This window comes from Panthera tigris, chromosome D1 (genome assembly GCF_018350195.1).
Source record: "Panthera tigris isolate Pti1 chromosome D1, P.tigris_Pti1_mat1.1, whole genome shotgun sequence".
NCBI lineage: Eukaryota > Metazoa > Chordata > Mammalia > Carnivora > Felidae > Panthera > Panthera tigris.
This window is the reverse complement of record NC_056669.1, coordinates 94,113,039-94,130,786: the sequence shown is the minus strand read 5'-3', so window position 1 is coordinate 94,130,786 and position 17,748 is coordinate 94,113,039.

The window sequence follows — 17,748 nt, the reverse complement described above, 5'->3', positions numbered from 1 at the left end:
TAGATGAGAAAACTGAGGGTTTGAAGAATTAAATAACTTTCTCAAATCAAAGAGATAAAAATTAATTGAATGAAGATTAGAACTTAGATTATTTTTTTATTTTAAAGTGATGACCTTGCCAGTATGCCATATGCCCCCATGTCTGCATCTTTCTGCGACTCTGGTTTTCACTCCATCGTCTTGTACTTTTCTTAGTCCTCCACGCCCCCCGCCAGTGTGTGTGTGTGTGTGTGTGTGTGTGTGTGTGTGTGAGAGTGTGTGTGTGTGTGTGTGTGAGAGAGTGTGTGTGTGTGTGTGTCTGCCTCTGTCTTTCCCTCCTTTTCACTCCTCTCTGTCTCTGTCTCTCTCTCTCTCTCTCTCTCTCTCTCTCTCTCTCTCTCACACACACACACACACACACACACACACACAATCTCTCTTGTCTCTTCTGTTCTGCTATCATTCTTGCCCATACATTGTCTATGCTTGGTAAATATGGTGACCTACACTAAATACACCAAATCTGCTTCAGGTTATGGAGTACGAGAAACCAAGAGGTAGATAATAGAGTCAGGAATAACTTTGTTGTGGCTCTTCTGATTATTTACTGAGGACAACTTGCTGTCAGCTCAGCCTTCAACCTATTTTGCCCGCTCCTAATCATTTTGTTTTCAATTACTATTTTACCTTGGCAACAAAGTCAGAAACTTTAAGTGCATTAGTCTCATTGTTAATTCAATTAAAATACAGCTTCTAATTACATCCTCTCCAAGGAACTAAGGAGCAAGTTGGAAACCACTGAAAAGTGGACTATTGGAGAGCTTTTGAAGGTTATCAGAAAAGTTAAGAGGTTGGGAAACTCTGCTTTATGAACCAAAAACAAAATAATTGATAGTAGGCATAGGTCTTTCTTCCTATTCTATTCTTCCTCCATTGACCTTTATCACCTTTCCTTTACCCTCCTCCTGCCCCCTCACCTTCTCCTCTCCCATTACGGTTTCTTTGTTTGGAAACCTCTTTAGTTTGTTTCTAAAAATTCTTCAGGAATGAATGAAATTGAGCAATTGCATGTGTGCATTATTGGAAAATTTTCCAAAGTTTTATGTTGTTTTGAACTAAGGAATTTTGATGGGAATGATTCGAGATGCTTCCACTCATTAATACAGTGCTTAAATGTATTATCTCTTTTACTATTGCTAATGACCCAAAAGAATGGTTGCATGGATTATTCCCATTTGTCAGATGTAGAAATTGTGTCATGAAGACATTTAGTTACTTGTCAGAGACACATAGCCTGTAAGGGTAGAACTTAGTAGCCTAAATCTATAGATTGTACTTGTCAAACTTCTTTATACAACATAATGAGTGTCTGTATATTATGCAATTTATAATTGTTACTTTAGAAAATAAGAAAATTACAGCCCTCTTCTTAAATTTGCAATAAGCAGTATATTTTTACATGGTAGGCTATTCAAAATGGAATTTATCTGTTTACTTCTTAAATCTGATGATCCAATTTTTTTATTTTTGTGTAAATGAGTTTCTTAAATTTACTCCTGTTCTTATCTCATTATCATATTTTATAGTCAGATGTACATGTACATATGTGTCTCCTTTTTTTGAGGGTTGAAGAAAGGAGAGATTATAGCTAACAGGTCCACCGGCTTTGGAGTAAAAAAGTCTGAGTTAATCCAGTAGTAAACATGTCATTTTAGACAGTCTACTTATCCATTTAGGTCTCAAGTTCTTAATTTGAAAATGGGGAGAATCATAGTATGTGCCATACTGTGTTCTATGAAATTAAATGATAAGGAACATATGTAAAATATATAATCCTTATCACGCAGCAATTACTCATTAAGAGCTAGCTATGTTTCTTCCCATAGCACTTTATTTCTGGATTATTTATTCTGTGAGAAGGATGACTTACAAGATAAATTCTCATGGCAGTAAAAGACTGTCATTTAAAGTGTATATATTCTTTAGATGAAACTGAAAATAATAATGGTAATGATATCTTTTGATTATCAGCAATTGGTTGCCAGAAATTAGCAGTTCTAAGGAAAGAACATACTAAATCTTGGATGTCAAAAGTTGGAAGATAATCAGAGTTCCTTCAGTACTTCAGAGAACCTCGAATTTTGCAGGTGTAGAAGTGACATGGGTGTAGATGTCCTGTTTGTGTAAACATCTTCCATGAATGACATCATGCACTTATGGATGAAGAAATCATATGTTAATTCATTTGTCTTTGATCCATAAAATCATAGAGAGTCATTACACAAATAAAAAAATATCCAAGTATAAAATGTGTAATGCTCAAAGTTAAACAAGGGTTTGAAAAAATGAAAGCAATTCTGTATTGCGCACTAAAGTAATTAGCTGTCTGAAGTCTTTAATTAGTATATATTTGAATTTAGAATTAATATTGTAGCTATTAAATTACTGCTTATTTTGGATAATTCTAGTGGCTAAATCAAATGCAGTTGAATGCAGTTGGATGTTCTCAGTGCAATATGTTGTTTTTATTAATGAAAATTAATTTAAATTTAGATTGCATAATTTTCCTGTGTACACAAAGTTAAATTTATAATTGCTAATAGATACCAATTCAAGAAATATCATGAATTCAAAATTTTAAATGAATTTCATTTCCATAGTCCCTAATAAAATTCTCACATATGTTAAATATGTACAAATATTTCTAGCATTTATGATCTTTATATGTGAAGATCATTCAAATTTATTTTTGGTGATTGATGATATCAGGTCCCTGAAACTTTATTGTTTCAGCATAAAAGTGAACTGAAAAAGCAGTGAATCCTGAACTGACTTGTTTTGTGATTTCTGTAATGTTAAAGTGAATTTTTCTCCAATAAGATACTGTATTTTTTGTTTTTGTTTTTGAGACACAGAGAGAGAACATGCATGTGAGTAGGGTAGAGAGACAGAGGGAGAAAGAGAATCTTAAACAGGCTACACATTCAGCATGCAGCCTAATGTGGGGCTCAATCCCATGACCCTGGGATCATGACCTGAGTAGAAATCATGAGTCAGAATTGTTCAATGGATTGAGCCACCCAGGCATCCCCCATAAGATAATATATTAAAACTAAATTCTGAATGTCTCTATGTGCACACTCACACAAATGGTTGTATATATTTAGTTTATATTTTATGCTGGTATGATCCTTTTTCACTATAGAAGATATAGTTTCAGGATACATTAACAAAGGCTGTTTCTTAACTTTGGAACAAGTCTTGAAACCAAGATTTAGTATATTTTGCTGGATTTTCTATCCTTAACAAACTAAAAGGACTTTTTTTTTTATTTTTGACTCTCTTGAAAGAGTAATATATATATATTTGCTGAGAAGAATCTAACTTAAATATATAGAATAAAAAATCCATGAAATAGTTTAGTTGCAAATATATTATTATTTTCTCAACAAACTGACACTAATATTCAGACAGAAGCCACTTGTGCTTTTTCTGCTACTGTCAAAATCTTTTTGTTAAGGTAATGTGGTGAACCTCTTAGCCTGGAATGGTTTATGATTATGAGTTTGACCTAGTCCTAATTTCTCATTCTTTTAAACTGTCCTGGTTCTCGAACATCTTTTGATCCCTCTTGGCATTCCTTCCCAGTTCCAGATAGCCACTTGTTTATATCAGTGTTAAAACTTTAATTTCCCATTATTCTTTGTGTCTACCTAGGCTCTTTCAAAGTTAATACATTTTGGTACAGAACCCATTACCTACATTGTTATTAGTTAGTTTACTGTTTCCATCCTTATTTGTTATTATACTGATTCGTGTAACTGTTACAAATTCCTCCAGTTGTTAATATTTACTTTCTAGTAGCTTTTGCTACTGCGTAGGGTAGGGATTCTTTGTTTCTCTGAGCCACTACAGTCAATGGCCATCACATTGTAGCCACATACTTTCTAAAACCAGTTTCTTTTTTTTTATGAATATAATTTATTGTCAAATTGGCTTACATACAACACCCAGTGCTCTCCCCAACAAATGCCCTCCTCAATGCCCATCACCCATTTTCCCTCTCCCCCCCACCCCCCCATCCACCGTTAGTTTGTTCTCTGTATTTAATAGTCTCTTGTGGTTTGCCTCCCTCCCTCTCTGTTTGTATCTATTTTTTCCCTCCTTCCCTTCCCCCATGGTCTTCTGTTCAGTTTCGCAATATCCACAAAAGAGTGAAAACATATGATATCTGTCCTTCTCTGACTGATTTATTTCACTCAGCATAATTAATACCTTCCAGTTCCATCCACATTGCTGTAAATGGCATGATTTCATTCTTTCTCATTACCAAGTAGTATTCCATTGTATATATAACCACATCTTCTTTATCCATTCCTCAGTTGATGGACATTTAAGCTCTTTCCATAATTTGGCTATTGTTGAAAGTGCTGCTATAAACATTGGGGTACCCGTACCCCTATGCATTAGCATTCCTGTATACGTTGGGTAAATTCCTAGTATTGCTATTACTTGGTCGTAGGGTAGCTCTACTTTTCATTTTTTGAGGAACTTCACACTGTTTTACAGAGTGGCTGGTCCAGTTTGCATTCCCACCAACAATGCAAGTGGGTCCCCGTTTCTCCACATCCTCACCAGCATCTGTAGTTTCCTGATTTGTACATTATAGCCATTCTGACCAGTGTGAGATTGTATCTCAGTGTGTTTTTGATTTGTATTTCCCTCATGATGAGTGATGTTGAGCATCTTTTCATGTGTCTGTTGGTCATCTGGATGTCTTCTTTGGAAAAGCGTCTATTCATGTCTTCTGCCCATTTCTTCACTGGACTATTTGTTTTTCAGGTGTGGAGTTTGGTGAGTTCTTTATAGATTTTGGATACTAGCCCTTTATCCGATATGTCATTTGCAAATATTTTTTTCCATTCCATTGGTTGCCTTTTACTTTTGTTGATTATTTCCTTTGCAGTGCAGAAGCTTTTAATCTTGATGAGGTCCCAATATTTCGTTTTTGCTTTTAATTCCCTTGCCTTTGGAGATGTGTCGAGTAACAAATTGCTGTGGCTGAGGTCAAAGAAGTTGTTGCCTGCTTTCTCCTCTAGGGTTTTGATGGTTTCCTGCCTCACATTTAGGTCTTTCATCAATTTTTAGTTTATTTTTGTGAATGGTATAAAAAGTGGTCTAGTTTCATTCTTCTGCATGTTGCTGTCCAGTTCTCCCAGCACGATTTGCCAAAGAAACTGCCTTTGTTTCCATTGGATGCTCTTTGCTAGTTTGTCAAAGATTAGTTGGCCATACATTTGTGGTCCAATTCTGGGTTCTCTATTCTATTCCACTGGTCTGTGTTGCTGTTTTTGTGTCAATACCATACTGTCTTGGTGATTACAGCTTTGTACTAGAGGCTAAAGTCTGAGATTGTGATGCCTCCCGCTTTGGTTTTATTCTTCAATATTACTTTGCCTATTTGGGGTCTTTTGTGGTTCCATACAAATTTTAGGATTGTTTTTTCTAGCTTTGAGAAGAATTCCAGTGCAATTTTGATTGAGATTGCATTGAATGTGTAGATTGTTTGGGGTAGTATTGATTTTTCAACAATGTCTATTCTTCCAATCCATGAACATGGAATGTTTTTCTATTTCTTTGTGTCTTATTTAATTTCCTTCATAAGCTTTCTATAGTTTTCAGCATACACGTCTTTTACATCTTTGGTTACGTTTATTCCTAGGTATTTTATGGTTCTTGGTGCAATTATAAATGGGGTCATTTGCTTTATTTCTCTTTCTGTTGCTTCATTTTTTGTGTATAAAAATGCAACCAATTTCTGTACACTGATTTTGTACCCTGAAGCTTTACTGAATTCATGTATCAGTTCTAGGAGTCTTTTGGTTTAGTCTTTTGGGGTTTCCATTTAGAGTATCATGTGGTCTGCAAAAAGTGAAAGTTTCACTTCTTTGCCAATTTTGGTGACTTTGATTTCCTTTTGTTGTCTGATTGCTGATGCTAGGCCTTCTAAAACTAATTTAACAACAGTGGTGAGAATGGACATCCCTTTCATGTTCCTGATTGCAAGGGGAAAGCTCTCATTTTTTCCCCATTGAGGATGATATTAGCTGTGGGCTTTTCATATATGACTTTTATGATGTTTAAGTATGTTCCTTCCATCCCAACTTTCTTGATGGTTTTTATTAAGAAACGATGCTGTATTTTGTCAGATGCTTTTTCTGCATCTATTGACAGGATCATATGGTTCTTATCCTTTCTTTTATTAATGTTATTATCACATTGATTGATTTGAGAATATTGAACCAGTCCTGCAGCCCAGGAATGAATCCCATTTGATCCTGGTGAATAATTCTTTTTATATGCTGTTGAATTCGATTTGCTTGTATCTTGTTGAGAATTTTTGCATCCATGTTCATCAGAGATATTGGTCTGTAGTTCTCCTTTTTTGGGGGGTCTCTGTCTGGTTTAGGAATCAAGGTAATGCTGGCTTCATAGAATGAGTCTGGAAGTTTTCCTTGCATTTCTATTTTTTGGAACAGGTTGAGAAGGATAGGTATTAACTCTGCTTTAAGTGTCTTGTAGAATTCCCCAGGGAAGCCATCTGGTCCAGGACTCTTATTTTTTTGGAGATTTTTGATAACTAATTCAATTTCTTCACAGGTTATCGGTCTGTTCAAGCTTTCCATTTCTCCCCGTTTGAGTTTTGGTAGTGTGTTGGTGTCTAGAAATTTGTCCATTTCTTCCAGGTTGTCCTGTTTGTTGGCATAAAATTTTTCATAATATTCTCTGATAATTGCTTGTATATCTGAGGGATTGGTTGTGATAAATCCATTTTAGTTTGTGATTTTATCTGTTTGGGTTCTCTCTCTTTTCTGTTTAGAAGTCTGGCTAGGGGGTTATCAGTTTTGTTTATTTTTTCAAAAAAAACAACTCTTAGTTTCATTGATCTGGTCTACTGTTTTTTTGTTTGTTTTTTGGGGTTTTTTTTTGATTCTATATTGTTTATTTCTGCTATGTCCTTTATTATTTCTCTTCTGCTGGGTTTGGGATTTCTTTGTTGTTCTGCTTCTATTTCCTTTAGGTGTGCTATTATATTTTGTATTTGGGATTTTTCTTGTTTCTTGATATAGGCCTGGATTGCAATGTATTTTCCTCTTATGACTGCCTTTGCTGCATCCCAAAGTGTTTGAATTGTTGTATTTTCATTTTCATTTGTTTCTATATGTTTTTCCATTTCTTCTTTAATTGTTTGGTTGACCTATTCATTCATTAATATGATGTTCTTTAACCTGCATGCATTTGGAGATTTTCCAAACTTTTTCCTGTGGTTGATTTCAAGGTTCATAGCATTGTGATCTGAAAGTGTGCATGGTATGATCTCAATTGTTTTGTATTTATTGAGGTCTATTTTATGACACAGTATGTGATCTATCTTGGAGAATGTTCCATGTGCACTTGAGAAGAATGTATATCCTGCTGCTTTTGGATGAAAAATTCTAAATATATCTGTCAAATCCATCTGGTCCGGTGTATCATTCAGGGCTACTGTTTCTTTATTGATTTTCTGTCTAGATTATCTGTCCATTGTTGTAAGTGGAATATTAAAGTCCCCTGAAATTACCACATTCTTACCAATAAGATTGCATTAATTGTTTTATATATTTGGGTGCTTCCAAATTCAGAACATAAACATTTATAATTGTTAGCTCTTCTTGATGGATAGACCCAATAATTATTACATATGCCCTTCTTCATCTCCTGTTACAGTATTTAGATTAAAATCTAGTTTGTCTGATATAAATAATTCTACTTCAGCCTTCTTTTGACTTTAATAGCATGATAGATGGTTCTTCATCCCCTCATTTTTAATCTGAAGGTGACCTCAGCCCTAAAATGGGTCTCTTGTAGACAGAAAATAGATGGGTCTTCTTTTTTTATCCATTCTGATACCATATAGCTTTTGATTAGAGCATTTAGTCCATTTACATTCAGTGTTATTATTGAATGATATGGGTTTAGGGTGAATTCCTTTGTTTCCTAACTTTGAAGGAAGAAAGGAATTGATAAGGTAAAAAAATTAAAATTAAAAAATTAAAAACAACACACATACAAAAAAATCAAATAAATAATGCTATATTCTAGGTGTTTTTTGGCCTGGTTATTGAAAGGAGCTTGATAGGTTAGAAAAAAAGGGAGGAATAAAGGAAAACGTTTGAAAATTTGAGAAAATGAATACAATGAAATAGAATAAAATGAAATGATGGAAGTAAAATAGAATTTGAAAAATTTACGAAAAAGTAAAAAATAGTAGAAAAATAATATTTTTAATAAAAATTGAAAATAGAAATAAATTTTTCTTTCTGTTTTCAAGAAAAAAAAACGAAAAATAAAAAAGAAAATTGAATAGACAGACCAGCAAACAGACTGAAATACGATTGAGATTACATCGGTTTCCCCTAGAAGTCAAACTATGAAGCACTTTGTAGTCCATAAACTAAGCAGGCAGAGAGATTTGTGGTGTTCCTGAAGAGCGAAGTTGGCCCGGTTGTGTGGGGCTTAGTGTAATGGCGCCATTCTCTACTAGATGGAGCTGCTTAGCTTACTGGGGTGGATTGTTGTGGCACTTGTAGGTGTGTATGCACATGTACAGGAGGGGTTAAAATGACATCACCCAGCCACCCAGACTCCAGTATCGGAAATCTGTTCTCCCCTACTAGCAATTGCACACGCATCCTTTATCTCCGGCTCTGTCCATTCCCCACTTCTACACTGTCTGCGACCAAACCGTCAGGCTGCCAGGCAGCACCTCCTTCCTGAGTTTTATCTCAGATGTGGCTGTGTTTCCTGACCCCTCACTTCTGAGAGTCTGAGGCTTTGACCCACTCAGATCCTCTGAGGGAGGGTCTCACCGAGCAATGGCTCAGTGCTGGTCACACCCAGGAATGTTCACAGGCCTGTGCTGCTGCCAATGCCCAGAGACTGTGGCTGGGCACCAGCCCACCCCCAGAAAAAGTTCACGTGATCATATAGCAGCAGTGTTTCAGGGATTATTGAAAATCACAACACACATCTGGCACCAGGCTTCACCCTTAATGACCTTATTCCAACACCAACAATTGTTGTTCTCTGGGGTCGGCTGGGATCGGGTGGCCGCACAGCCTCTACCGAATGTCCTTCCAGCAGTGGAACTGCTTCTCCTCATGTGGCCTCAGAACTTCCCAGACCCCACTCTGCTCCTGGGGATTCACTTTTCCCACCAGAGCACCGCCAGGTGTTGAGCTGTGGAGTTTCAGACTCTCCTCTTCCCTGTTTATAGAGTCTTAATGACTTTAAACCCTCACTCCTTTCTCCCTTTTTAGTTCAGTCCCTGTGGCTGCTTCCAATTTGCCACTTTCTCTGCAGCTGCTTTTTGGGGAGTGCTTTTCCCAAACTCCCCCCCTGTTCTGTCCTCTCTCTGCAAGCAAAAACAGCTCCCTTCCCTCAGCAGCATCTCTCTCCCCCAGTTCACCTCTCCACATGTGCGTACCTGCTGAGTTCTGTGGTTCATGTTGTGCAGATTGTTGTGTTAATCTTCACATCAGTTTTCTAGGTGTGCAGGCTGGTTTAGTGTCCATCTGGCTGTATTTCATGGACACGATGTGCAAAAAAAAATTCCATGCTGTTCCGCCATCTTGGCTCCTCCTCCGAAAGATATGGGTTTAGAGTCATTGTGTTATCTGTAGGTTTCATGCTTGTAGTGGTGTCTCTGGTCCTTTGTGGTCTTTTAATACTCACAGAGTCCCCCTTAGGATCTCTTATAGGACTGGTTTAGTGGTGATGAATTCCTTCAGTTTTTGTTTGTTTGGGAAAACCTTTATCTCTTTCTATTCTGAATGACATACTTGCTGGGTGAAGGATTCTTGGCTGCATATATTTCCTATTCATCACATTGAAAATTTCCTGCCATTCCTTTCTGGCCTGCCATGTTTCAGTAGATAAGTCTGCTACTACCCTTATGTGTCTACCCTTGTAGGTTAAGGCCCATTTATCCCTGGCTGCTTTCAGAATTCTCTCGTTATCTTTGTATTTTCCCAGTTTCACTATGATATGTAGTGTAGAAAATTGATTCAAGTTATGTCTGAAGGGAGTTCTCTGTGCCTCCTGGATTTCAATGTCTGTTTCTTTCCCCAGATTGGGGAAGTTCTCAGCTGTGATTTGTTCAAGCACACCTTCAGCCCCTTTCTCTCTCTCTTCTTCTGGAACTCCCATGGTATGGATATTATTATGCTTCATTGAATCACTTACTTCTCTAATTCTCCCCTCATGACTGAGAATTTTTTTCTCTCTCTTTTTCTCAGCTTCATTTTTTCCCATAATTTTATCTTCTATTTCACCTGTTCCCCTCTGCCTGTTCAATTCTGGCTGTCACTGCCTCTAGTTAATTCTGTACCTCATTTACAACATTTTTTAATTCATCATGACTATTTTTTAGTTCCTTGGTCTCTGCAGCAATAGATTCTCTGCTGTCTTCTATGCTTTTTTCAAGTGCAGCAATTAATCTTATGACTATTATTCTAATTCTTGTTCAGTTATATTGTTTATATCTGTTTTGAGAAATTCTTTAGCTGTCATTTCTTCCTGGAATTTCTTTTGAGGGGAATTCTTCAATTTCATCATTTTGGCTAGTTTTCTGTCCCTTATGTGTTTTAAAAGCTTGTTATGTGTCCTGCACCTGTGAGCACTGCTATATTAAAGGGGAGTCATACACTGTCCAGGGCCTGGCCCTTCAGGAGGTGATTTTTGGAGAGTGTTACTTGCTCTCTGTTGTGAGTCTGGTTACTTTATCTCCCTACTCGTAGTGATGTTTTGACCCCTCCACTAGATGTGCTTTGATTTGTTCATTGAAGTAGCCCTATGTCCCGTCAGGTTGTCCCAGTGGGTCCCTGGAAGTGCGACTGTCTCTTTTCTTCCCGGACTCTTGGAGTTCAAAGTCCTTTAGCTTCAACACTGCTTTGTTTGTGAGATGAGGGAACTTCAGATCCCCCTATTTCTCCACCATGTTGGCCCCCTACTAAAACCAGTTTCTGATGTAAATGGTAGTAAAATTTTTATTACTAATTTTAATACTCTTATAAGCTATGGATTATCAGATCATTGCCAACCCTAGAGCTGACATCTGGAATTTACTTTTCTTGGAATTACCTTACTGAGCTTTGTGGTATAGTGCTTTCATACATATATTTATGCATATTCATAAATTCATACAAGTTAAATGGCTATTTTCTACTGAAATACTTGTAGAATGATCTGATTTTATTAAGAGTTAAGTTAGAAGAAAGGGGACTAATATTTGTTGAGTGTTTATGGTTCTTCAGATGCTGCATTCACCTACACATATCTACATTTTCTTAGAATAAACCTATAAAATTACTGTCATCAGAACCAATTTTCACATGAAGAAACTGAAGCTCAGAGAGGTTAAAATTGATCAAGATTACTGAGCTATATATTATAGAGCTTAAGTTAATATCCCAATCTGTCCCCAAAGCTTACAGGTTTTTTTTACAAAATATTACATTATGCATAAGGTCAAGATTTCCAGTCTTCTTATGCCACAAATACCTTGAAAGGAAGGGAAATGGAAGTTTAAGAAACAGATCCCAGAGGCATCATGTCATAGGCTTAGAAGGGATCTTTGGAGGTCATTCCTTTCATTTTAAGTAGGACCACAGTAACTCACCTGAACTGGTTGAGGTTAAATCCTATTTATAAACATCTCTTTGAAAGCAGATTTGATCCTCTTGGCACCATATTACATTGTTGGAAAATCCCCATTTTATCAATCTGCAGTTAATCTGTCAACAGGATTTTGTTAAGTGCTTACTGTATTCCAGGCTCTGTAAATGCAGCATCGGTAAGATGCAATGTCTCCTTGCAGAGATAATTTAGTGCAGTTGTGATGAGAAGGCAAATAAATGAAGTGGGAACTGGTTATTCAGTATAAATATTGAGTTGCAACTAAGCAATAAAGGATTTCAGAAGATGAAGAAGTACCTGTGGATTATATGGGTCTGACAGGATTTTGGAAATGATAGTTTAAAATGGAATTTGAAAAAGAGAAATGAATCCCCTTCTTCCAATTCAAAGTAATTCCTTTGGATATAAGACACAGCCAGCCACAGCACTACCCTTTTTTTATATAGTAATCACTCAGTACTGGAATGTATTTTCCAAGGGCTCTGGTACCTTGCCTGGGTTCAACTCCAGGCTTTGATATTAATTTTCCAGAAATGTGGGCAAATTATATAAGTCCCCTGTACTTCACTTCCTCTTCTGTAAAATATGTCCTGTATAATACCTTTTTCATATGGCTACTGTGAAAATTAAGTGAGATATTACATTTTAATTGTTTACAACAGTTTCAGGCACATGGTAAGATCTCAATATACGTTCTTGCTGCTGCTGTTAATCAGAATGAGGGAGAAGGAAGAGAAGGGGGAAGAAGAGAAAATAAGGAAGAAGAGGAGAAGAAGGAGAAGGAGCAAAATAAGGAGATGAAGAAAAGGAGGAAGAAGAGGAGGAGGAATGAGAAGCAACCGTTAATGATGATGATCCTACCCATTAGAATGATGTACAGCTGGGCACTACCACCCCCACTTCATGAGCAGTAGGATCTGTAAATACTATCAAAACTCTCTACCCCTAACACCTCTTACCTGGATGAAAACAGAGAGGAGTTCACTATACCAACCCCTAAAATGAAATATTATAACTTCAGTCTGTTGACTAACTTTACTGTGTGCCAAATTAGTCAACAATCCATGAGTTTCTACTGCCTTATTTAGATTTCACAATCTGGAAGCTAGTTCTGAATCTGAACCCCCTTCCTTGATTCATGCTAGCTTCCTTTCCAGATACTCAGAGCCTTGTTATAGTCACTCTTACACTAATCGTTATCATTTGAAAATTTTGATTCTTGTTCAATGCCAAGAATTGCTGCTTAAAGTCCCACTATGGCACTCTATAGAACATCCTGATTCTACTTAAACCAAACTCTTCTGAATAATAGTTCCCTATTGGGATGGGATGGGATTTTATGTCATGTGTATCCTGAAGATTACAATATATGACTTCAATTTTATCATGTGCTTCCACCTGCTGGATGGTATCGGCCCCAGTGGTCATGTTTGATCTTTCTTGGCCCTTACCCATGATTTCTATTTAGTCCCTTGAGCACAGGATCAATATTATTAGCTAAGTGTATGGCTTGTAATAGAATTGATACTTATTCTTAACCCTGATAAGATTTTTCTATATTGTAATAATATATATTATATATATAAATATATATAATTTGTACACATATATAATTTGGCTCATCTGAATGCTTGAGCTCTCATATAGCTTGCACCTAAGATGACTGTGAACATTATAAAGTCACTATTACTTCTCACAGTTTTTGTACCTGATGGATCTCTTCTCTGCATTGTGTCAGCACCCTGGGGAAATTTGAATGTAGCTAGGAAGTTAAATGATAGATTGGGAGGTTAAAGCAGTGCTCCGTCTTATGATTATCTGTTAATAGGGCACTTACTTCTCTTTCTCAACAAAGCTATTGATACCCTTTGCCTTCAAGTTAGTTCTTGAGAAGCAGATCCTGAGTGAGGACTTTTGGACAGTTGATTTATTAAAGACATGCACCCAGGAAAATGCTTTAATATAGCGTGGGAAATTGGGCAGGAAAGCAGAAGATCTGAAGTCTTGGATCAGGTGGATTGTGAAGGGCAACTCTGTAATTAAATGTAAATTACACTTAATCTGTCCCAATTCCAAGAGAGGGAGCTATGCTTTCATAAGCCTGTACCCATCGGTCATGAGCTACGGGTCATCCAAGGGAGACATAATCTCCAAGCCACATTCTGCAAATGGCTCAGTAGTGCAAAGGCAGATTTCTGTTGCAGAGGATGATAGCACAGGCCAGCAGGCTCAAAGCACATACAAGCCAGGGAAGGGAAGTCCGTGGACAGTGACGGTAACTGAGGTCATCCTTGTAGGCTTGCATGTGTTTCTCTGCTGTCAGTATCTAGAATCAAGGAGTTGGTCACAGTATCTGAGAGGCATGAATGCAACAGTAAATGAAAGTTTAGGAATAGGAAGGATTCTAGGCTCTGGGCTCTTTCATCACTACATGGCATTGCCATCTATTGGTCTCGGAGACTATCACTGATAAATATAACATCAGGAAAGAAGAATATTCTTTTGTCTCAGTAGTGGGTAAAACAGGTACTCGGCTCAACAATCTTCCTGCAAAAATAACTCTTTAAATCAGTTCCAGATTGTAATTCACCTTCTTTATGTAATTTCCACAGACCTCATTCTTTGTAATAAATGAACAATTTAGGTCTGCTTGCCTATGTGAACAATGACTGTTCTCAGGGGGAACTGGATAAAGACAGGAGAAATGCACTTAGAAGAATGTCTCTCTCTCTGCTCTCCATCTATGGTTCTCGTAATCTCTTCATTAAGCAAACATTCATTGCCATATATTAATGCCCGGACCAGTGCTTAGAGCAGGAAAGGCAATGACAAACAAGACATAGCATTTGGCTTAAGAGAGATTAGTGGAGGAAACAGACATTTCAAGAAATAGTTAACAACAGGGTTTGCTCATCTGCAATGTGGGAATATTAGTTGCCCATTTCATTACTCTATTATTTATCTATTTCTGCATAAGGAATTAGGATAAAGAGCAGCAGGTGTGCTTGTTTTTGCTCCATTGTTTCTAGGACCTCAGCTGAAGACTTAAGGCCTGAGAGGCCAGTAGTAGCTGAAGGCCTATTTGTACACATGCCTGACAGTGGATGCTGGTTGCTTGCTGTGGGCTTAGTTGGGGTTGTTGGCTGAAATAGTCACATGACCTGGGTTTTCTCACAACATAGTAGCTGGATTCTGAGTAAGATCATCCCAAGTGAAAGCAAAGTTCCTCATAGTACCACTGTGAAAATTAAATTAATCAATATAAAATGCTAACATGATTATTTGGCATATAGTCCTTAATGAGAGTTAGCTATTAATAATAGTAATAATAATAATAACAACAGTAAGTGTGCATATAAAGTATGTTAGAGGTAATATTTTACGTAGATCCAAGGTATTTTAATTACAAGCATCAAGGGGGGTTGGTTATCACCTTTTTGGTTACTATCCAAACAAATCAGTTATTTATTTGGAAGCTGTGTGTCTATTCTTTGCTAGTGGTCCATGGGCTTCAGTGAGAGATCTTAGCTGATGGTGAAAGAGGTGAGCAGTGCAATCCAAAAGGATTATGATAACTTTTGACTTCCAGTGAAAGAAAGCTGTCGAAAAAGATGATCAAGAGTGCAATCACAATCAGAGACATGAGATAATTTGGGAATCCTTGAAACTGTGTCTCCAAAGTCTCAGTGTGATGATTGGGTCACAGTCTTCACTTGTTAGCAATTTCACTTTCATTTGCGATAATCATTCCATTCAACTTTGAAATGCAATTTGTTCCATTATATAAAGACATATAAACAATAATTTTCTTCAATTAGAGGTTATGCGTGTAGTACTAAAGAAAAGAGTAGAGACAGGAAAGGAAAATTAGAAAGGATACTATTTGGCACGTAACATAGGGCTGTTTTCATCTAATAAACATCAGGTGTGTATCACATCAATTTGAATGATCCCTTTCCAAAGAACTCCACAGTGACTGCGTCTGTCTCCATTATTATTTGCCTAGGAAGGCAGTATAACCTGTAGTGATGCTGATTGAGTAAATACTTTCCCCATTTTTCTGCAAAAATCTGAAGCCATCAGGATTGTCTTCTTGATCTTTGGTTAAGTGTTATGCTACTATTCATTTTAGTGACTGTCTTCTTTCAGCCTACAGATTAGCCCACACTTCTTTAAAATGCCATTCACCTCATCCTTCATTATTTCTCATCACCCCTCTTGTCTTCGATACTCAAACCACATCTGACTTCATTCAGCCTCTGAATAAGACATAATTGAACACTTCTGTACTTTTATACATGTTGTTCTTTTTTTTATGTGAAAGTTTCCCTCCTTATTTTCCACCTTTCAAAAAACACGCAACCCTTGTGTTTTGAAAATCTCTTTCTTTCCTTGTCTCTATCACTCCCTCCTTGCCTCATAATTTTGAGTCAATGGCACGCACCATTTTATTACTGCTTGCTGTATATAGACAGTGTCTCTCTTTCTTAAATGAGTGACTTCCTCTGGAGCAGGAACTACTTTATACTCATGTTTATCTCTAGTGTCTGTGACCTGGCCTTGTGCCCATTGGATGAAATGCTTAGTGAGTGGATTACTCAAATATATAAACAACTGTACCCTGGTCTGGCCTGGTGCCATTATGCAGCCTTTCTTCTAGTCTGTGCTTATGTTTGTTTTTTCATGTATCTACTACTGTATAACAGAGCACCCCAAAACCCAATGGCTTAAAATAATAATGGTTCTTTCTTTCTTTATTTCTCATGATTCTTAGGATAGACTGAGTTCACTCAGATGGTTCTTTATCAGTTTTATGCAGTTACCATTTAGGTGAGGGACTGGAATCACCATGAAAACTTCACTCACACACTTAGCAGTTAGTTGATGCTGGGTGTCAGCTGAGACCTGAGGACCCTTGCTGAAATGCCTATAGAGAATTGCTTTTATATACAATGTAAGGAGTTAGTAAAAACTAGATGAAAATTACCTACTCATTCTTAATTCATGCCTGTGAGGGTTGCTTCTTGTACATTTAGTGTGCATACCCATTTTTCTTTTACCTTTCAAAATGTAAATCCGTCCATCTTTTACTTTTAGTCTTCCTGGTCAACCTAGCCATAAGTTACTTTTACTGTCTCTCATTCTTCATAACTCTTTTAATCTACCCTTCTTTTCTACTCACAATCTTATTTATGAGAAAAATCACTTGACAAAAACCAACACATTTTCATGATGAAATCACTCAAAAAACTGGGGAATTTCTTCAACCTGATAAACAGCATTTATGAAAACCCAAAGTACCATCATACTCAACTGTGAAAGACCAAAAGCTTTCCCTCAAGATCAGGAATAAGAAAAGAATATCGACTTTATCACTTCTATTCAATATCGTCCTGGAAGTTTTAGGCAGAGAAACTAGGTGCTGACAAATAAATAATTTAAATAAATAGCATCTAAATTAAAAAGGAAGAAATAAAATTTATATCTATTCCTTGATGACATAATCCCATATATAGAAAATCTATATTGAGATACTGTTTCACATGCACTAGGGTGACTGTAATAAAAAAAATTGAAAATAACTATTGGTGAGAATAGGGAGAAATTGTAACTCTCATACATTGCTAGTGGGATGACTCTCATACATTGCTAATTGTGGAACATAGTTTGGCAGTATCTCTGATCCAGTGATTCAAGTCAAACTAAAACACATATTCAAACAAATACTTGTACATGAATGTTGATAGCAGCATTATTCACAATAGCCACGAGATGGAAACAATTCATATATATATATATTTTTTTTTTAACATTCATTTTTTTTTGAGAGACAGAGCATGAGTGGGGGAGGGGCAGAGAGAGAGACACACACACAGAATCTGAAGCAGGCTCCAGGCTCTGAGCTGTCAGCACAGAGCCCGACGCGGGGCTCGAACTCACGGACTGTGAGATTGTGACCTGAGCTGAAGTCGGTCTCCCAACCGACTGAGCCACCCAGGTGCCCCCAAGGTGGAAAAATTCAAATGTCTACCA